Source organism: Dermacentor albipictus, chromosome 8 (genome assembly GCF_038994185.2).
Source record: "Dermacentor albipictus isolate Rhodes 1998 colony chromosome 8, USDA_Dalb.pri_finalv2, whole genome shotgun sequence".
NCBI classification, from domain to species: domain Eukaryota; kingdom Metazoa; phylum Arthropoda; class Arachnida; order Ixodida; family Ixodidae; genus Dermacentor; species Dermacentor albipictus.
The window spans coordinates 6,888,562-6,911,672 of record NC_091828.1 but is presented as its reverse complement, the minus strand read 5'-3'; the positions used below and the strand labels follow the sequence as shown (position 1 = coordinate 6,911,672).

The window sequence follows — 23,111 nt, the reverse complement described above, 5'->3', positions numbered from 1 at the left end:
GACAACAGCCTTAGCGCATTTGTTAACATTGTGTGACGTAAGAAACAATAGCGCGACATACAAAAAACACAATGAAACACTATACATTAGTGCAGGAGCGGCAAAACACTAATTAACTTATTTTTCGATATTTCTTCCAGGGAGATGTTATTACGTTCAAGTGTGTTAAGGTAACAGGGAAGTTTATAGGCGCTTGATTAAAATCGGTACACAGTCCGACAAAACGGTGTAGACCAAGTGGTGCAACGGCGTACATTGTACATGGGCACATTGCTTTGAAGGTTGAACAGTGTCAACATATCTGCGTTGTTTGTTCTAATAGTATTCTTGTACATAAGAATTAATCTGAAGGCATAAAGATTAGGCACTTGAATGATGCTAAACTCGGAATAATAGCTTTCTGTGTGGGCATACCATGGTATGTTAGCAATTAATCTTATCGCACGTTTCTGGGTAAGAGTAATCTTGGATTAATTATGCTTCGTACTTGTGCCCCAGACAGTGTGGCAATAGTTAAGTATTGGAACTGAGAAAGCATTGTAGATTAATAGTTTAATTTTTGTTGATAGCACATACCGTTGACGACATAGCACCCCATTCACTTTATTCATTTTTGATCTTACGTTATTAATTTGGGCATCCCAATTAAGCGATTCTGAGAAGGTTACTCCCAGACACTTGATAGTACGCACGATTTCAATATAGTTGTTCTCAAACTTAAGCATAATATCCTTTACAACTTTGTTTTTCGCTCGAAATACTATGGCTTTAGTTTAGTTTAGTAAAGGAGATAAAAAGGACTGTAATCGGTCGTCTCATGCTTTGCAGTATTATAAGCATAGGTGATGAAGGGGAGCACGTCATCCCAGTCCTTGTGATCGGAAGATACGTACATGGCCAGCATGTTAGTTAGAGTTCTGTTCGTACGTTCTACAAGCCCATTTGTCTGAGGGTGATAAGGCGTTGAATGACGGAACTGCGAACTGCAAAGACGAAGCAGTTCTTCTACGGCGTCCGCAACAAACTGACGACCGCGATCGCTAATGATGACACGGGGGGGTCCATGTCGAAGAATAATAAATTGAAGCAAAAACGTTGCAACGGACGCAGCTGTTGAAGATGGTGCGGCCGCCGTTTCCGCGCAACGGGTCAGATGGTCTACACATACGATCACCCATCGGTTGTCGTTAGATGAGCGGGGAAATGGGCCCAGAAGATCGATACCCACTTGTTCAAATGGCAGGCGAGGCGGCGGCAGAGGTTGGAGAAGACCTGGCGGAGCGGTCGTAGGGCGCTTGTAGCGTTGACATTGTTCGCAACTGGCGACGTAGTGCTTGACTGTGTCCCGCATTTTGGGCCAGTAAAAACGCTCCTGTGTCCGTTTCAAAGTTCTGATGGATCCTAGATGGCCAGAGGTCACATCGTCGTGCATGGCTCTCAGTATGTCCGTTCGCAGACTCTGCGGCACCACCAGAAGGAAGCGTGCGCCTTTAGCTGAATAATTGGTCTTGTAAAGCAGGCCGTCACGGACACAAAATCGACCGGTGGCTCCAGGACGCGATGCGGCTACAAATAGAGGCTCCAAACTAATATCATTTTCGTGCTCTGCTTTGAAAGTCGTCGAGTCTGGGAATGTAGAAGAAATGGGAGCAATACAGTCATCAAGATTGTCTGCTTCACACTCCGTTGTCGTCAGAGGAAGGCGGGAGAGACAGTCCGCATCTGCGTGGCGACGCCCGGACTTGTAGGAAATAACGAAGTCGTACTCCTGCAGTCGAAGAGCCCAACGTGCCAGGCGTCCACTCGGGTCACGGAGATTCACCAACCAGCATAACGCGTGGTGGTCAGTAACGATAGTGAACGGGCGTCCGTAGATATAGGGCCGAAATTTGTGGACAGCGAAAACAGCTGCCAAGCATTCTTGCTCGGTCACAGTATAATTGCGCTCCGCCTTAGTCAAAGAGCGACTAGCATAAGCCACAACGTGTTCAGCTCCGTCATGACGTTGCACTAGTACGGCACTGATGCCGATGCCACTGGCATCAGCGTGCACTTCCGTAGGTGCGGATGCATCGAAGTGACGCAATATAGGCCCTGACGTTAGTAGAAATTTTAGCTGGCGGAACGCGTCATCGCAAGCCGATGTCCAGTTGAAAGGGACGGCTTTTTGGAGAAGACATGTTAGGGGGTACACCACGTCAGCGAATCTTGGGACGAAGCGCCGAAAATACGAGCACAGGCCCAAGAAACTCCTCAACTCCCGCACTGACTTCGGTGCTTCGAAGGAGCTGACTGCCTCAATCTTCCGTGGATCTGGCCTCACACCGTTTTTGTCGACCAGATGCCCAAGGATCAACGTCTCCGTTTCCCCGAAACGACATTTCTTGGAATTTAGGATCAAGCCGGCTTGTTTGACACAATCCAGAACAAGACTGAGACGGCGGTTATGCGCATTCAATGTGCTGCCGAAAATCACCACATCATCGAGATAGCACAAACAAATTTCCCATTTAAGTCCTCGGAGGATAGTATCCATGAATCGTTCGAATGTTGCTGGCGCGTTACAAAGGCCGAACGGCATAACGTTAAATTCATAAAGACCATCTGGTGTCACGAAGGCCGTTTTCTCCTTATCGTCTGGGTGCATGGGTATCTGCCAATACCCTGATCGCAAATCTAGTGATGAAAAGTAGGCAGCGGAATCTAAACAATCGATGACATCATCAATTCTAGGAAGTGGATACACATCCTTTTTGGTGACTGCATTCAGTTTCCTGCAATCGACGCAAAACCGCCACGATCCATCCTTCTTCTTTACCAAGATTGCTGATGCTGCCCACGGACTAGAGGTCTCTTGAACAACACTTTTCCGCAGCATGTCTTTCACCGGTTCAGCAATAACTGTCCTCTCTGTTGCAGAAACGCGGTAAGGCTTTTGTCGAATGGGGTGCGCAGATCCGGTGTCAATTCTGTGGCGAGCACGGGAACGAGGGAGTGAAGCCTGCTTGTTGCCTTGTGCGAAATCGAATACAGAAAGATGTGCCCACAAAACGTCTGCGAGAGCATGGCGCTCATGTGAGGGCAGCGCCTTGTTGATCATCCATAGGATCTGCTCTTCAGAAGTGCTTTAGTGAGGATGGCTAGTTCGAGGCTGCTCCTCCTCGCTTAGAACTCTAATGGAGCTGTAAGTAATCTCGTCAAATTCAGCGAACTTCATATCACGCGGAAGAACAGCAGGGACGCAAGAACAATTGAAAGCCCACAAATTTGAGACGCCATTCACTACTCTCACGACAGAGCGTGGCACGAGTACATCTTTCTTTGCGCAGCTCGACGTAAGTGGCTGGACTTGCGCGTCAAACGATGAAAGGTCGGCAGCAGCGAAGTTGACAGGGACACGTGACAGCGACCAAGGCGGTACCAGCAAATCCTTCGAAACAACACAATAGTTTTTCGCTGGTAAGGATGTGTCGGCAAGGGTGGCGAGAAGCGCGCTATTCAAAGTAATTTCCCCTGTGCCACAGTTAACAGATGCACCACAATCCTGAACAAAGTCAATCCCACGAATTACGTCATGAGTGCACCGCGGTAATACGAGAAATTCTGTTTTAAGGTCTTCTCCTCGGAACAAAACACTTGCAACACAGATACCAAGGGGAACTAGGCACTCTCCACTGACACCACGAAACGTCACATCACCATTCCACGGGAACATAACTTTCCGACCCAGCCTCTCCTTGAAAGTCACACTCATGACGGAAACGGTAGCACCAGTATCCACTAATGCTGTTGCAGGTATACTATCAATTAACACACGCACTTTGTTCTTCACCATCATAATAGGAAGAGGAGTATTTCGCAGAGACGCAGACGGTCCGGCGACCTTACCCCCATCGGTCGCGCCGGCTAGTTTCCCGACGGCGGAGGTGACGCAGCACGTCGCCATGGTGACGGTGAACGGCGTGGGCGAGTGGTTGGCGGCGTCAAGCTGCGATCTGAAGCTAGCGAGCCACTCCTTCTACTATATTGATGGAAGGTATTCCGGGGTAGCGCGCCTGTGGTGTTTGCACCATCAGGGTCCGTCGGCCAACGGTCGTCATAACTGTCACGTTCAAAATTAGGCCAAGTTGGGGGTGGGCCATATCTTGTCTGTCGGCGCCGGCGACAAAAACGAGCAATGTGCCCTGAGGCGCCACAGCTGTAACACACAGGCGATGCGCGACCGACGTTGTAAGCCTCGGGGTCAACCCTGGGACGCTGCGAAAAATAAATGCGATCTTCCGAATTCCGATTCGTGGTGGTAGATCGACGAGTTCGTTGATCGTGCGTCACGTTGTCGGGAAAGGTACGTCGGTGCTGTCGCAGCTGATCGACTCGACACTCTGCAACGCCTGGCATGGCAGACAATTCGGACACAGCAGATGCATGTTCTTGAGGTTGGTTGGCAGCCCACCCAAGCTGTTCGACATCCGTCCCTTTGGTGTGTCTTTCAAGTTCTTCGCGAACAATTTGCCTTATCGTTGCCGCAAGGTCAAATTGAAAACTGTAGTTGTCATTGTCTTCAACGCTTGCCACCGTTGCGACTTTTGCTAACCTGCCGAACTTAGGCGTGATACGGCGCAGCTTCAAGGCCTCAAATGTGCGGCAATGCTTGATGAGGTCGGCGACCGAGGCGAGACTCTCCTTGCCGATAAAATAATTGTACACATCCTCGGGTTTGCGGCCGAAGCACTCGGTAAGGTGAGTCACGAAGCTGTCCCACGTTGTGCAGATATCTTCACGGTTCTCGAACAACACTAGCGCAGTGTCTGTGAGGAACAGAACCACAATGTCGAGCTGAGCCGTGGAATTCCAGCCGTTGTACTTGCTCACACGCTTGTAGTGGGTGAACCATTCCTCCACGTCCTCGCCGAATTTTCCTGACAAAGGGCGGGGCTCCATCTGATGCATCCAGGAGCCGGATGTTCGCACTGGAGCTGCCAGAGAAGGCTGTTGGTCACCGCTGTGGGACATCGGGATCTCAAGTGGTGTTGGGGTCAGTCGAGCGAGGCGTCGGCTCCGGCGTGGTACTTGCTGCAGCAGCTCCGTCGTCTTGTTCGAAGTACCCCGCACCTCCACCACAAAACTGTTCCGGTTAATGTTAAACCGGCTTTATTTAAGGGACGAGATTGATGGTCAAGTCAAGATGGCGTCCCGAGGCTGCACACGCTAACGTCTTCTTCCTCTTCTGCTCGCCCGGCTCATGCCGTAGCAATATATATGTATATATATATATATATATATATATATATATATATATATATATATATATATATATATGTATATATATATATATATATATATATATATATAGTTCAAACGTTTATTAGTCACCGGCGTTTGGTACTGACCGTTAGAGCATGGCACGGACTCCCAGCACGAGCGCGATTCACGAGCTACAGCACTGAAGAGGACACCCCAGTAGAAAGCGCTGGAGCGGTCAACACACTATATCGTTTCAATCCTTCTCTACAAGTATAATAACCAAATTGTGTGGTAGCGTAGCGTTGTCGAGCCCCTTTGACCCGCACGGTTCAGCGGCATTGTTAGCTTTCCGCTCAACGCGCCCACAATTTGCTGTAAGACGCCGAACGCTAAGCAAAGAGAATCGGGCCAATAACAGATGCTGGTCCCACCCTGCTTATCAGATTATCTACTGTCACGGCAACAGCCCGGCAACACCAAAACCTTCTCCACTTCTGCGTGCTACTCGACTCTGGCCGGCCAAATAAATAACAAAATCTGTGACGTAAGGCAACGCTTTTCGCTTTGAAAGTAAATAGAAGTGGCCTCCTATAAACGAGGAGAGCGTTTCATTGGCCTGTGCAAACAATGCTTTTAGGTAATCGCACGATAGTTGCGCTGACTCTTACGTAAGCTTCACGCCAGAAGATTGGAACAGAGGCAGATTGGAATACTTTTACGCTATAGGGCCCCAGATGAGGCTACACAATCTTTGAGTTCGCGGAACAGCTAGTTTAAACCGTTCTTTTGAAATAATGCAAGTTCTGGCCCCTAAACGGGTAAAGGTAACAACAATTTATGTTCCAAAAGCTGACATTGAAGCTTTCGGTCAGTTGAAGGCGAGTGAATGGGCTTCCGTTCCTGCAAGGTCTGGTATTCGTCGTAGCTGGTGTTGGATTGCAAGCAGACCCATACATCACAAGTAAAAAACCAAAGTATACGAGGGTAGCTATATGGGCTTGGTAGTGTGGCATCAGCTATTTTGCTGTAGCTCAAGCCGAACGACCGAGACAACAGAACGGCACAGCGGTGGGTTTGTGAAATCTGCCTTTTGTTGTCCCTGTCCTTCAACATGCGCTACAAGAAGATAAATGTATATAGTAGTATATATTAGGGGTCATGAAAATGACGCCATTGAATTTATATACATACACACACCTGCAAACATATTACCTGCCATGGCTGACCCAACGAGAATTATCGAGGTACATGCGCAGTAAAAATACAGAGTTAAGAAAGAATTAGGGGCAGCATAAAAGTATAAACTACATATAAGTGAATGAACAAGACATGTTCAAGTCAACATAAAGAAAAGTAGCATAATTACACGGATGTTACGAAAATAAGTTTCGTCATTTAATTTCACGCTGAAATTTTATTGGCGAAAACAACAAAGATACGGCTAGGCATCATGAACTATACACTTTGCACTATTTGTCTTAGCCTGCAATCAGTTCGAAGAAAGCACTCAAGTAAAACTCGGTGCCTTGCGATGCAAGGAATTGTCGCACAAACTGCTCCGACTCAGCATTGTTATGGACGTGACGTCCTGAGTGTAGAGCTTTCAATGCAGGGAGCAGGTGCCCATTAGTACCGGATAACAGCGCGCAATTCCGTTGGTGACCATGTTGTCAGCACAGGTCTGTGTGCCATCGTGATTTGTTCACGAATAACCTCGGGCACGCCGGTCTGCTGCTGGTCTTTCTTTTTCGGTGCACTGGACATGCTTTATTCCCCCTCCACTGACGCTGCTGCTGTTGTTGAACCAGCAACGGGCGTGGATTCTTATGGTGATTGTTTGTTTCAGCTAGTGTACCATCTTCTCCTTGAAAAAGAACATGACGGAACTCACATTCGGAATGGTCATCTTACAAAGTAAAGCACGCTGTGGGAAGAAGAAATCAAAGGAGCCCTCAATGCTGATTGATGCCTAAACGTCAGTATGAATGACGACTTTGAATTCGCCTGGATTATTCTCGGTGGCGATACATGGTGGCTACTTGGAACCATGCCTTTATACCAACAGCGTCTGGATGAATATGGACCAGAGACGTCTTTATGCGGTATCGCCGCGAACGCACACGCGTGTTATGGCCGAGCAGAGCGCAAGCTGCTTTCGTTTACTGTGTTCCGTCGTTTCTTCTCTTTTGCATTGTCAAAATGGCTAGTGGTACCCAGTTTGAACAAACATGTTGCATTTTAGGTTGCACAAACACTTATATATGCATTAATCTGCTAGGCCTACTTCAGACGTAGATATTTCCGTCCATCTGTCGGTGTGTCTGTAACGCGCGACACGATGCATTGCAACATATCCGTGGGGTCCTATGGTGGTATGCCTTGTGACTAGTATGTATACTGAGAATTATGATTACGACTATATATAGCCATTGCAGAAGAGGTAGCAAGGGTAATTATGGTTATAGAAATAAAAAGGGATTGTTTACGAAGAAATTATTTGACCCTAAATAAGACTGCTTAGCTAACCAAACTGAAGGAAGCCTAATGAAGACTAGTTACGATGAAATTACTTAGGCATTATGACGGTCATGCTCCCTGTTGCCTTTTATTTTCTAACTTTTTCCTTGGACTGGCATACGTTTCTTATCAACTTATCGAACTGCTTTTTTCAATTGTTCGGACACAGAGCTGTACGTCGATGATATGTTCCTGGAAGTTTTAGGCTGCCCACCTGCCTGGTGTTCTTTTTTTGCTACGTTGATATTGCCACAAGATTGCCACTTTTATGTGCAAACTTGATTATAAGACTCCTTACTCAACGCCCCATGTAGGAGCCTTTTAAGGTATTTTACGAGTAAATAAAATAAGTACAGGTAAATACTGGAGGGCAATTAGGACTAGTGAGCCTAATAAATATGATCTCGGTTCGAATAATCTGACTATTCAACAAGAGTGATCTGAATAGTCTGATCAACAATATTGTCGCGTATACCCTGCTGAAGTATAGAAGCTGAATGAAGATACAGGCGCTTGTGCTTTACGAAAACTTAAGCGGCGACGCGCGATGCCGAGACGAACCTCGTTCTCCTCTTCTTCAGTCCCTTGCTGCACCACACCATGTGGCACTATTCCCTCTTCAAAAAAAAAAGAAGAAGGAAAGCTTACATAGGCTTGACCTGAGTGCCCCGAGATGGTCTTGGAAGAACACATAGGCTATAGCCACAAACACTGTGGGGTGCGATGTAGTCAAAAGGCACTGATGGACAAGTAACAAAACTAACTAGAGTGGCTGAAAACGTCGAATATTAGGGGCTATAGTATGGTTTCAACAGCACAACGTGCACAATCTCAGATTGCGGTTGTCGACCTCGGGGACGCTGGCTTCCGTCAGGAAGGACTTCCTAATTCACGTCACTAATTCACAGCAACACTCTGTAAGGTTCGAAGTAGCAATTCAAAAGCTTATCGGATAGTCATTTTCGGCACACGGGAGTCCAGACCAAAACTTGATCACCAGGTTGGAACTCGACATGTCGATGGCGGAGATTGTAACGGTGCGCATCGATGCTCTGTTGTTGCTTGATGTGTAGTCAGGCAACCTGACGGGCTCCTTCCGCGCGTTGCACGAAAAGTTCGGCATCTTGGGTGAGGTCGAGATGATCGGTGCTGTCGCACGGCGGCATTGCTTCTAACATAGTCTGCACTTCACGGACGTAATAAAGGTAAAATGGCGTGAAGCGTGTTGTTTCTTGCGTAGCAGTATTATAGGCAAGCGTTGCGAAAGGGTCTATCTCGTCCCCCGTCCTGTGCAGTACGTCTACGTACATAGACAGCACGTCAGTCATCGTTTCGTTCAGTCATTCGGTCAAGCAGTTTGTCTGTGGATGATAAGCAGCTGTCCTTCAATGGGTCGTGCAGCTCAGTTTAAAAACGTCTTCAATGAGCTGTGCTGTAAAGGCTTTGCCTCGGCCTGTGCTGATGTGTGATAGGGCGCCATGCCGTAGGACGATGCTCTGTATGAAAAACTGGGCAACCTCGGACGCTGTGCCTCGAGGCAATGCCTTTGTCTCAGCATATCGCGTTAAATAATCCGTGGCGACGATTATCCACCTGTTGCCAGAATATGACAGTGGAAACGCTCCCAGAAGATCTATGCCGACCTGGTCGAAAGGTTTGCCAGGTGGGTCAATCGTTTTCAGCAATCCCGCAGGCTTCACAGCTGGCGACATTCGGCGCTGGCATTCGCGGCAGGCTTGGACGTAACGCTTAACACGCTCGGCAAGTTTCGGCTAGTAGTAGAATTTGCGTGCTCTATCAAGCATTCGCGTAAAACCGAAATGGCCACATGGAGGCTCGTCATGACAGCCGAACAAAACTTCGTCACGGAGGTCTGCTGGAACGACCAAAAGGCAGGCCTTGTTAGTCGCAGCGGAGTTTTTCTTGTACAAGACGCAATTTCGTAAACAAAAAGACGACAATCCTTGAGCGATATGCCGGGGTATTGATGGGTTTCGTCTATCCAGATGTGCGAAAATAGGTCATAGTGCGTAGTCTGCGCGCTGCCATATGGACAAATCAGTAACGCTTACGGCCCCAAGGAAAGCGCCCTTATCCTCAAGGTCGTGGTTGGTAGTGCCGATAGGGGCGCGCGAGAGTGCGTCAGTGTCTTCGTGTATGCGGCCGGACTTGTACGCGATGCTCACGTCGTGCTCCTGCAAACGTAGACTCCACCGTGCCAGTCCTCCAGAAGGGTCTCGCAGATTCGCAAGTCAGCATAACGAGTGATGATCAGTTACAACTTTGAATGGGTGGCCGTAAAGGTGAGCTTGAAATGTGGCAAGCGCCCATACGACGGCAAGACACTCTTTCTCCGTGGTGGTGTAGTTCTCTGCACGCGAAAGTGTTCGACTTGCGTAGGCGATCACTCTTTAAATATCTTCCTGCCGTTGTACAAGCACCGCACCAAGACCAACGTTACTGGCATCTGTATGAACTTCTGTGTCCACCTGCTCGCCAAAGTGGGCCCAAACTGGTGTTGACACCAAACGTTGTCGAAGCGCGGCGAAAGCAGTCTCTTGCTCTGAGGGCCAGACGACCGATACATCGTCCCTTGTGAGGCGAGTCAGCGGCTCCGCCATCTTCGAAAAATGTTCGATGAAACGCCGGTAGTATGCACGGAGGCCCAGAAGCATCGGGCACCTTTCTTGTCGGTCGGTGTTGGAAACGAGGCTACAGTGGCAGTTCTCGCGGGATCGGGGCTAACGCTTTCCGCGCGGACCACGTGTCCGAGAAACATCAGCTCTTTGTAGCCGAAATGACACTTCTGAAGCTTAAGGGTGAGGTTAGCCGGTCGGATGGCTTCGAGAACTTGCCGTAGTCGTTTCAGGTGGTCGTCAAATGTCGCCGAAAACACAACCACGTCGTCGAGATAGACGAGGCAGCTTTGCCACTTCAGACCAGTGAGAACGGTGTTCATCATTCGCTGGAAAGTTGCTGGTGCCGAACAGAGACATAAAGAAAGTACTCTGAGTTCGTAAAGACCATCTGGAGTGACGAAAGCAGTTTTTTCGCGGTCTCGTTCATCGACCTCAATTTGGCAGTAACCACTCTTTAGATCGAGAGACAAAAAATACTTAGCTCGCCGTAACCTGTCTAAAGAGTCATCCATACGTGGTAGTGGGTACACGTCCTTGTTGGTAACATCGTTGAGGTGTTGATAATCAACACAGAAACGAAGCGTTCCGCCTTTTTTCTTGACTAGAGCGACCGGGAAGGACCATGGACTGTGCGAAGGATGAATGACACCATCATCTAGCATCTCCTAGACTTGGGCTTGAATCTCCTCACGTTCTTTCTGCGAGACACGATAAGGCTGTTGTTTGATGGGACGTGCGTCGGCGGCTGTCGTTATTCGGTGCTTCGTGATTGGCGTTTGGCCCACCTTAGTAGCCCGAGCGAGGCACGCAAGAGTTCCTGCAGTGCGCTCTTTTGGTCGTCCGTAAGCTTGGAGTTTACTTCGATGTCTCTGAATGAACTGTCGTCTTTGTCCTCTTCAGAAGCAAAGCACTCGACGATGTCCGTTGATGGTTCGGCGTAGGCGATGGCAGTGCCACGAAAAATGTGCCGATGCTCAAAGTTAAAGTTGGCAATGAGGACCGTTGTCTGGCTATCACGAAGTTCCACAAGGCTTCGCGGTACACAAATACCTTGTGCCAGCAACACAGAAATGTTGCCTTCTACAATGGCTTCACCGTCTTGTAGCTCTTCGGACTTGACCGGTAGTATAACACTCGCACGCGGCGGAATCATGATGCTCTCGTCCGAAACGCGAAGTGCTCATCTGTGTCCGGTGGCATCGGTCTGTGTTGCCCGTTATGTCGAGAAAGTGATGCAGCGCTCACGGAGGTCAAGTCTGGCGCCATATTCCCGGAGAGAGTCCATCCCAAGAATTTTATTGCGGGAACACTCGCGTAGAACCAAACAAGTGGCGAGAAAAGAAGCACCGCGAATATCTACTCTGGCCGTGCATAAGCCAAGCGGTGTCACGACGTTGCCACCTGCCATACGAAGTGGTGCCCCATTCCAGGGCAACGTAACTTTTTTCAGAACGCTCGCCAGTTTTCCACTAAGAATAGAGTAATCGGCGCCGGTATCTACAAGTGCACTCATTTTTCTGCCGTTGGTCAACACTGGTATGTCCAGTGAAATCTTGTTTGCGAAAACTGGTTCTGGCGTCGTCGTGTTTTCGTTGTTCCTTGGTCGGCACGATACGAGGTCTTGAGCGAGTCGAGTATCAGCGGCCCCGCCTCGGAAGGTCGCTGACGTCAGTTTCAGTTTTCCCGGCGTAGACTTGGGGATCGCCCTTGCGTCGTCCTCGAGGTGCGATCGCGAGCACGGAAATATCGCCGCGGTGAGGGTGACCGTGACTGCCGCTACGATGGGCCCAGCCTGCGCTGCTGTTCGAGGATTGATGCGATGTCGGGTGGCCTTTGGCCAAATATACGTCGAGGTGAATCGATAGAAAAACCGAGTCGAGTCCGAGTCGTTGGTAGGGGCAATTCCGATATACATGCGGTCGTCGATCGGGTGCTCGTCAAACCTCTGATTTCCTCGCGGGTGTTCGGCGATCGTCGAAGTACGGTAGCGGAGTTGTCGGAGCGCCTTGCGCCTATTGAAACGGGAATGGCGGCGCCACATAAGTAGGTGCGAAAGCTTGGACGGGGTTTCATAATGTTTCTGCGTAAGCCTTGCGCCAGGATTCGCTTGGCAGAGGTGGTGCTTCGCTGCTGGAAAGAGATGCCTGCAGTGCCTGCTGTACTTCGTTGCGTACGACGATGGCGAGGGAACTGACTGGAAGTGGCGACGTACCGTGGTTCTTCCGCAGCTCGTCGCGAACCACTGAGCGAATCAGCTCGCAAAGCAAGGCGATGTCGCACCCAAGCCCTACCGGCATATCCGGAGTGCAGGCGGCATTTATTGGTTGTACACGTTCGACCATTGCAGAAGGGCCTTCTCTATCGCAGTGGCTTCAGTGAGGAACTCCGCAAGAGTGTTGGGCGTATTTCGAACAAGACCGCCAACGAACTGCTCTTTTACACCTCGCATCAGATGAAGCACCTCCTTCTCTTGAGACATGCTCGGATCGGCACACTGATAGAGACGCGTCATGTCCTCCACGTACATTGTGACGCTCTCGTTTGGCTTTCAAACGCGTCACTGACGCGCCCGCTCCACTTTTTCCTGGCGATCGGGACTGGAGTAAGTCTCCAGTAGCTTGCGCTGGAACTCAGTCCAGGATGACAGGGCACTTTCGTGGTTCATAAACCACGTGCGAGCACCATCCTGGAGGCTGGTGTAGACGTGCCTGAGTTTGGCGTTGTTGTCCCACTCGTTAAACGCAGCCACACGCTCGCACTCCGTCAGCCAGTCTTCCAATTCTTCAAATGTGTTGCCATGAAAAGCCGTCGGCACTGGGGCGTTCAGCAGCGTTAGTTAAGTCGGTGTCACCCGTTCCGTAGAAGTCGCACTGGTCGCAGTCATCACTTTTTCCTGTAGGTTTCCAAATTCTGGGGCGTGGCCTCGGTTTCGCCAGCATGTGCGGTCAACTGGAGTCAACTCCAACTGTTGGGCGAGGCTCTTGCAGCCCAGTGGGGCCTCCTGCATAAGTTGAGCGTACTTAGCAAGCTCCACCAAATTGTCGCGTATACCCTGCTGGAGTATACAAGCTGATTGAAGATACAGGCGGTTGCACTTTACGAAAGCGTAAGCGGCGACGCGCGATGCCGAGAGGAACCTCGTTCTCCTCCTCTTCAGTCCCTTGCTACGCCACACCAGGTGGCAATATTTAGTTTACCTTTATTATTTAGGAAGCCTAATTTCGAAAAGATCGCAATAAATAGATTTTAGTGAATAAAGAATAATTGGAAGCGATTATGATGAATTATGCTTAATTTGGATAAATAAATGAGCGATATAGATGCCTATTTATTAGTTAAAAACTTTAGTCAACAACGAACAAAATTACAATTGTGATTCGTTAGCAAAAATAAAATAAAAATAAAACAAGCAAACGTCCTCATTATAGGAACAGAAGTGTTAGAATTCACCAGAGGCTCAGGTGTGCTAGCTGAGTGACTGGAAGTAATATTTGCGTACAATCTGGAAAGCCCCAGGAGGGAGTTTCTGCATTAATTCTCAAACATGGTTAATACATCGGAAGCCATTCAGCTTCACTGCTTGCTGTCACTGCCCCCCAAGCACAAAGGGCGGCAAGTATGCTTATAGCGTTGAACTATAGTTGCACGTACATTTTCAGAATTGGTGTATTTTTTTAGTTTCTTCAACACAAACAGAGGAACCGTTGATTCCCAGCCCTATAACGCAAAACATTCCAGCTAGTCCCGTTGTCCTCGTGATCTGGTCCATCGTCTGTTTTCGCTGGTATTTATTATCTGCTTCACAATGTAACAATTAACCTGGTTTACCGCTCTGCTACTGCAACCTGGGGCGCTATAACATAAAATTATTCCAAACTATTCTATTACAATTCTACAATCAGCCCACCGCGATTGGTCAAAAACATTTTTGGGCCACTACCACTTTACTTGTCTGTCACGTGACGACGAAAACCGCGATAGCTCCTCATCTCATATGAAATCCGCGCACTGAATATACATAATTTGACCGAACGAAACAAAAATAGTTATTTCTGATTCGAAGCCTTTTTGCCATTAACCCTCGGTTATTGGTCAAAAGTTTTCGGGCTGCACCCACTTTACCTGCCTCTCACGCGACGTCACAAAACCACAAAAACTCACCGCGTCAAAGTGACGTGTACGCGTTAAAGATGCATTAATAAGCCGAACAAAACTGAATTTTCTTGTGAATAGCCACAGGCTGCCCCGTTCCGAACGGAAAAAAAATATGGCTGCCACCGATCGCTCCGCCACTGGCTACTCGCCCCTGCCGGAAAGCATGGGTTTATTTGCGTATACTAAAACTTTTTTCATGGCCCTGTAACGTTTTAGAGAACTTTCGCCACGTTTACGACCTCGTTCTGCCAACTCTTCTTTGCTGAGGATCCATTGTAGCGTCATTCTTAAGGTTCCGTTGCATGCCGCCGCGATTGTCGACGAGCCACCGCAAGCTAAGTAAGAGAAAGCGGACCAATCGCTGACGGCGGCACCGCCCTCTTCATCCGGTTATCAATGTTCAGTACAATGACTCGGCCCCATCGAATCCCTTTCCACTTGAGCATGCTCCTCGCCTCTTGTGAGCCAATTATGTAAGACAAACCGCTCAGTTCAGGTAATGTTATTTGTTTTTCAAGCAAAGAAAAGTGACCGCCTATAAACGACGGAAGCATTTGAATGGTTGGTTCAGACAAACCTGCGAGTGACTGCCCGATGCTTGCGTCGGTGTTTACGCAAATTTGACGTCAGGAGATTGGAATAAAAACATATTGGAATATTTATACGTTATACGGCCCCTTTTTTTATTCCATTCTCTTGACGTCAGAGGTACGTAGAGTTACGTGGAGGGAGTATTGGTGCGGCCGAGTCAGCATGAAGAGGGCGGTGCCAGTGTCTGTGACTGGTCCTATTTCCCTTGCTTAGGTTAGGGTGGCTGAGTGAAAATCACGATGACGCGCAACGGAAGATTAAAAGGCCAGCTAAACTGGAGGCTCAGCAAATCATCTTCAGCAGCCAATTTTTTTGTGCACTGCAGGACGAAGGCCTCTCCCTCCGATGTTCAATTATTTCTGTCTTACGCTGAATCCCAATTGCGCCAGAAAATTTCCTAATTGATCACCTCACGCAATTTGCAGACATCATCGACTGCGCTTCCCTTCCCTTGGCACAAATTCTGTCATTCTAATAGTCCATCAGTTCTCACCCCGGCGCATAACATGGCCTGCTAATGTTTTTCTGCTAATGTCAACTAGAATAGCGCCTATCCCCGTTTGCTATCTGATCCATACCCCTTACTTCCTGTCTCTTAACGTTACGCCTAATACTTTCTTGTTCCATCGCTCTTTGCCTGGGCCATAAGTTTTCGTTGAGCTTCTTTATTAACCGCATAGTTGCTACCCCTTATATTATCAGCGGTAGAATGCCGTGATTCTACACTTTTCTTTTCAACGAGCGTGGTAGGCTCCCAGGCTGGGTTTGGTAATGCCTGCTATACGTGTATGCACTGCAACTCAGTTTTACTCTGTCAATTTCCTTCTTGTGATCTGGATCCCTTGTCAGTAATTCACCTAGATAAACATACTCACTTACATACTCTGATTATGGACCCTTCTAACATAATCTCTAGTTATAGGAGGAGCCTCTGTATCTTGTTCACCTCTACTTCGAATGAAGGTAGCATGGCTGCTCTGGGTAATGTATAGCTGATATTAGAATTTTTCAGCTGTTTTCACAATATTATTGAAATTTCAGATGACTTTACCTGCCTTATCATTCAGTGCGTACATCTTAACATGTGATATGCCAAGTTTTCTTCTCATTGATGTAATGCTGCGAGCATCTTTTACTGTTTGCTCAATCTTTCCCTCATTATAATTTGGATATCCCTTGTTTCTGCTTGCTGATCGGTTTTACGATTCAGCGAAGGTTATCTGATCTCTGTAGTTGGACACTTTCATGCTTTGTCGTTTCTTTATTAGGTCATTGGTTACTTGAAAAAGCCTATCCAGGGGTTGCATTGGTGCTTTACCTCCCATTGCAACTACGGCTTCAGAAATCAGCCTAGTTATGATTCCATTGGTTACACCTATGTTATCTTCATCGCCTTCTTATAAAGCTACATAGTGGTTTGTGAGCGCCAGCCTGAATTGGCAGCTTTGACCACTTGTGTGTCAAGGTTGGGCTGTTTCTTCTTGACAATTTTACTCTTTCAGTGTTCAAATTGAGAGAAATACAAGGTCCATCCAATCCAATAGAAAGCTCTCGATGTGCAAGATATAAGCATGGAGTTGCCGTGTCCGGCCGTACAGGTGTGATGGGGGCTCAGGCTGTGCTGACCACTTGCTCCGGCGAACCGAAGAAGAAATATGAGTGCTCTCCAGAGAGCCGTCAAACATCCTGCAGAATAGGAAGATTAGTGCAATGTTTCGTTAGTATTAGAGGGTGTGCCACTTGAGGGCTTTGAGGCAATCCTCGTTCCTCGTAGCCTGGCATGAGCTTGCGTCGTCCGAAAAGACGGGTAGAGGGTGCTTGTTGCCCAGCGCTGACTCAAGTTTGTCAGCGACGTGAGTTTGGTACAAGGGCTATACTGGTGAATAGTACTCAAGCTATGGCAGAATGATAGAAGTGTAGAGTGCTCGGAAAACCTGAGGTCCACAGGGAAGGGAGACACGGGACATAAACACAAGAATGCGCCGATCGTTAGATACAGTGCTGACGACATAAGCACAAAAGACAAGAGTATGGCTGAATGTTACACTCCTAATGGGAAGAGCCGGAACGGTCTTTATAGAGCTGCCTTGAGGAATGAGGTTCGATATGCATCACGTTTGTTGTGGCAGATACTAATGGCAGGAATTTTTGCGTCCCTACTACAAAGTTTGTTATTGCAGGCCCAGTCGTTCTCCTTTACGGAACGTATTTATTTGAAGCGCGTATGATGTACACATGCCTAATGTTGCATGGGAAGTGTTAAGTTGGTAATTAAACATATTCTGCGAAGATGCATGAGGAACTTGGTTTTAAGATGATCTTTTTCCTGACTACGATTTATAGTATTGCAGCGAGAAACATTTTATTGGAAGCTGAAGAGATTTGCGTAGTTTAGGCATACCAACTGCACAAAGCACGGATGACACCTTTTCATCTTCCCCGCACTTTACTCCCACCACCTGCTCTCTCCATATAAAAAAAGATCAAGAGGCAATTCCCGTTTCATCCACTCAGTATGTGCTGCTTCTAAAGCAGACATCGGAGCAATCCTGGCATATGCGGCTGCACCCACACATCTTTCATGATGCAGGTCCTCCTACGCATTGCACACGGTGCACATATTCCAAACAGATCATTTGTTTCTGCAGTGCTCAAGTATAAGGACACACCGACCCCAACTGGACTGCACTGTGTCATATTTCTTTCAGCGCGTCAGCGTTCTTGAGTGCTGCTCACGATTGATTTATCCCCAACTAGCCCATGCACATGAAAAAAGTGAGTGAACGACTAGTGTGAATTTGTACTGAACTGGATTCACATGCCGAATAGAACAGCGCACCCTCAGCTAAAATGGATGGCGTGGCTGTTGACATATGGGCGTCCCATTATTCAGGTACTAGTGTTTTTCGCTTTCGAAAGTTATCTTTTCCACTGGAAACAGCGCAGAGCTCGCCCGTTAAATTTGTGTCACCTGAGACTACAGGAAACACGCCGCGGTTGACCACCTGAAGTTCCACGCGGTTCATTCACCGCACAAAACACCACACGAAGTAGGCAGTGCCATATGTTAAATCGCTGCAGTGCCAAACGAAACAGAAAATTCATTTCCTTCAGCAGAGTTTTTCTGCTGGGCTCGTTCACTCGCCAGTTATAAACTCTATGAACGCGCTAGGCCTACGTGTAACGTAAACAACATGGGAGGTAGGTGAGTGCTGATTTTCCGGGCTGCAGAGTTCGGAAGCATGTTTCTGTTCGTTTGGAGTATGAAGAAATTCACATACACCAAGCACAGACGTTCCGGTAATCGTGCTTTGGTTGGTTGTTTTAGCAGATGATCGCAACGAGACCGGCGGAATCTAGTAGTCAGGTTGAATTTGTCGGCATCGTTCGAAGTCTGTTTGGATCCACGTCGCACTTCCACAACCCACGGTCGTCGGTCGTTTTGTTGTCAGCCTACTATCACAACAATGTCGCTCGCGTCGCGCGTCTAAAGACCACAGGACGATCGTTGGTGTCGGCGTCTTCACATTGGCGGCAATCATAGGCATAGCAGCCGGAGGCCTCATCGCCTCCGATTCGATGACGCTGGCGAAGCGTCGCCACGCGTCGGCGAACATCTAGCATCGGCAGGCTATAAAATTACTGCGCGTCGTCATCCTTCGCCCTGTGCTCAACCAACGCTTTTGACATTTTCGACGCATTGGCGCGCGCCGAAGCTTGCCGACGGGTGCCAGTGGTATGGCCCTAAAGCCCAGACCACATGTACGCTTGCGGACGTGCGCAAGCTCGCGTTCGCGCGCCCACGTATGCGCAAACGGTGTGGCACACCTCGCATCCTTCGAGTCAGGGTGTAATCTCGGGGAACAGCTCCTCCCTGTTATCGCGCGCTTGACTGCCTCGAGTCGGCGCGCCTGGCTACGCAGCTACGGCGCGGAACGTTCAACTCTCAGCGAAGCCGATTCATATCATGCAAGAGAGTGCTTCTTCTTTCCTTTTTGTGCTGACCTAACATCTACAAAAATATAGCAGTTACGTTTATAGATATCGAAGCGTTTTGAAACACTGTCACTAACAAAGTACGGAGTGGCGTCTGCCAAGGCTTCTGGGAGGGAGCGCAGTGGGCACGCGCTGTAGCGCGTCTTTGTGGATGCATACCGCCATTTCTCGTTAAGCGAGGCAGGCGCAAGGCGCGCGGACGCGAGTTTGTGCGCGTCTGCATGCATATGTGTGGTCTGGCCTTAAGAGTAGCGCCGCGCTCGCCTAGTCAGTGTGAGCTTGGCCATGGATGAAAGCGAGGCCTGGCCGTGTTTTCTCTGAGTGTTGCGTTGGAGCGGGAGCTTTTGAGCCATCGTTGCCAAGCGGCGTCTAACAAACCCGCGTATATCGCCTGGTGAGCTGCAGCACTGGAGAGGGTTCGAAATGCGACAAGCCTCGCACCGTCGAGACCGCGTTGGCTCCCTGTCCGTTTGCGCTTCGACACTGCGCATGCCCGCGGCGTCTCTTTGCATGTCAAGCACTTGTGACTTCCCTATGGCACAACAGGCCTCGCATCGCCGAACGACGCGGGTCTGCCCGAGCCTGATCACAGTCATGTCTAACCACAGACCTAGGCACAGCCGTCATGTCAGGCTTAACGATGATTGTATACTTAAGTATAATAATTACAGCTATATCAAATGTTTACCATGTGAAACCAAAACTCCACCAGGCTAAGCCAGCCTTTCGCTTTGCATATTCAGGGTTAGCTGAGCTAAGCCGCAGCCAATTTTTGAAGAGGCTAAATTGACAGGTGTACTTATTCACCGCTTTCTGGTGACCAATTTTCACCGGTTCACAAGAGTTTAACGTTATCACTGCGCTCAGGGCGCACCTGCATGTATCTGCAGTTTGTCGAATGTTATCCATGGTTCTATCCGTTGGCTCTTGTCGCCGGACCTTACATAATCGGATTGTATGTTCAATACGAATTATGTAGTGCTCTGGAAGGCCCGTGGACAACAGTGATTACGGTGGAACCTTCAATGAGCAATGTATAAGAGCCGACTATCTTGACCTGCTGATGAGATCATCGACAATCGCCGACTGTGTTCGTTGCTATCGTTGTGCTTGATTGTTGCTTGTTTTTTCTACATTCTAAAATTCCACTCTTTGGGTGGTATCTTGCCACTCAACGATAATCATCATCTGCCTTGTGCGTGTTTCCTTTCTTCAACGATGCGAGCCCGGTGCTTCCCAGTAGCGAACGGCATGCGCGTTACCAGCATGACATAGCATTCCCAACAGGAATATAGCGGGCGCGGCGTTTTCAAGAAAGGCAACGCAAGCAAAGCAGATGACGAATATTGTTGTATGGCAAATATACAGCCTAAAGGATGTACATTTCTCTAAGAGTGTAGACGCAGGTTCGCCTAATAAAGAGTTACTTTGTGAATGCGTAATTTTCGCTATTGTGTGTTTCATTGTCACCAGAACATGACAACATATACATCTTGTAACGTATGCGCGCAAGCAAATTCCTTTGAAACCATAAATTGATAAATGCTTGGAGAAACACCCGCACTTAAAGCATAATCGTAATCCGTAATCATGCGTCCAATGAACGCCTCTGAACTTGGCCCACTATGTTATTTTTGCTTGCCGCCATCAAAATCGTTATAGTAAAGCCCATCTACAATAGCAATTTTTAGGAACACCTTCATGTTCAGTTTGTTGACTGCCTAGTTTGCTTTCTACCGAACGGAAGTGTGTGATTCACTTTATCACTGAAGTCAACCATTGTGATAATTAAGCGTAATAACGGTTTTCTTAACTCATCGGCATGAATGGCACGTCAGCCTGCACCACGTTTCACCACGTGTCATTAATTCGCGTTTGCTCCCTCACCCAATCTGCCCTCTTCTTATTATCCATTAACGTTATACTCATCATTCTTCTTTCCATAGATCATTCTGTCATCTTCAATTTAAGTAGAACCCTTTCGTAAGCCTCCAGGTGCCTGCTCCGTAGGCGAGTACTGGTAAGACACAGCTGTTATACACTTTCCCCTTGAGGGATAATGGAAACCTGCTGTTCATGATATGAGAAAGCCTGTCAAAGCACCCCAGACAATTCTTGTTCCTTTGATTATTTCAGTCTCATGATCCGGATCCGCAGACACTATATGCAATGACTTGTTGTATTCCCTTACCAATTCCAGTGACTCGCTACCTATCGTAAACTACTGTTGTCTTCCGAGACTGTTAAACATTACTTTACTTTTCTGCAGATTAATTTTTAGACCCACCCTTCTGCTTTGCCTCTCCTGGTAAGTGAGCATGCATTACAATTCCTCCCGTGAGTTACTAAGCAACGCAACATCATCAGCGAATCGCAAGGTACCAAGGTACTCTCCATTAACTCTTATCCCCAATTCTTCCAAATCCAGGTCTCGGAATACCTCCTGTAAGCACACTGTGAACAGCATTACAGAGATCGTATCTCCCTGACTGACGCGCTTCTTTAGTAGGATTTTTGTTTTCTTTATGGAGGACTATGGTGGCTCTGGAGCCGCTATACATATTTTTCAGTATTTTTACATACGGCTCGTCTACACCCTGATTCCGTAATGCCTGCGCGACTGCTGATATTTCGACTGAATCAAACGCTTTCTCCTAATCAATGAAAGCTTTATGTAAGGATTGGTTATATTCTGTAGATTTTTCTATCACCTGATTGATACTGAGAATATGGGCCATTTTTGAGGAGCCTTTACGAAATCCTGCCTTGTCCTTTGGCTGACAGAAGTCTAAGGTGTACGTGATTATATTTGCGATAACCTTAGTAGATACTGTGTAGGCTATGGACAGTAAGCTGATCGGTCTATAATTTTTCAAATCTTTGGCGTCCCCTTCATTATGGATTAAGATTATGTTGGCGTTCTTCCAAGATTCCGGTACGCCCGAGGTCATGAGACATTGTGTACACGGGGTGGCCAGTTTCTCTAGAATTCCAACAATCATTACACTGCTCATCACTACCAAGCGACTGGAAGGTGGGGAAGGTGGTTCCTGTTCACAAATCAGGTAACACACATTGTCCCGAAAACTACCGTCCCATATCACTAACCAGCATTCCCTGTAAGATTCTGGAGCACATAATATATTCCCACATAGTTGATTTTCTTGAGACGAACTCTTTTTTTAACAACAGTCAGCATGGCTTTAGGAAATCCTTCTCCTGCGAAACGCAACTAGCTTGCTTTACTAACGACCTCTTTTCTAACACCGACTTAGGATTTGACACCGATTGCATCTTTATCGATTTTGCTAAAGCCTTCGATACCGTATCCCATAACCTACTAATCAATAAACTTAGCCTTCTTAACATTGACCCGCTAGTACTGGACTGGATTAAAAACTTTCTTGCTCATAGAACACAATACGTAATCGCTAACAATTCGTAACGTCAGGTACGGTAACGTCAGGCGTGCCGCAAGGGTCGGTTCTCGGTCTTCAACTTTTTCTAATCTATATTAATGATCTTGCTTCCTGTGTTAAATTTTCAACTATTAGACTTTTTGCTGATGACTGCGTTATATATAATAAAATTACTAACCTCAATGATTATCGTAAACTCCAAGACGACATTAATAACGTTCTGTTATGGTGTAACAAGTGGTCTATGAAGCTTAACCTTAGCAAATGTAAATGCATGCGGGTATCACAGCGTACCAATACTACTAATCGGCATACATATTTCCTGAATAATAGCCCTCTCTCACTTGTCTCGTCGTACAAATACCTTGGACAAAACATCACCAGCAACCTTTCCTGGCACATGCATGTCGACATTATATGTAGCAATGCCAATCGCATGTTGGGCTATTTGCGCCGAAACTTCTCATCCGCACCATCGTCACTGAAACTAACTCTGTACAAAACATTAGTTCGCTCCAAACTAGAATACGCATGCGCCATTTGGGTCCCA

The 23,111-nt window shown here is 47.7% G+C and overlaps 1 protein-coding gene across 2 annotated transcripts in view; it reads left to right on the top strand.

Annotated features, from left to right (window-relative positions):
* LOC135910456 (dermonecrotic toxin SPH-like) overlaps nucleotides 1-23,111 on the top strand; it is a 184,948-nt gene that overhangs the window by 108,716 nt on the left and 53,121 nt on the right. The window lies entirely within an intron of this gene.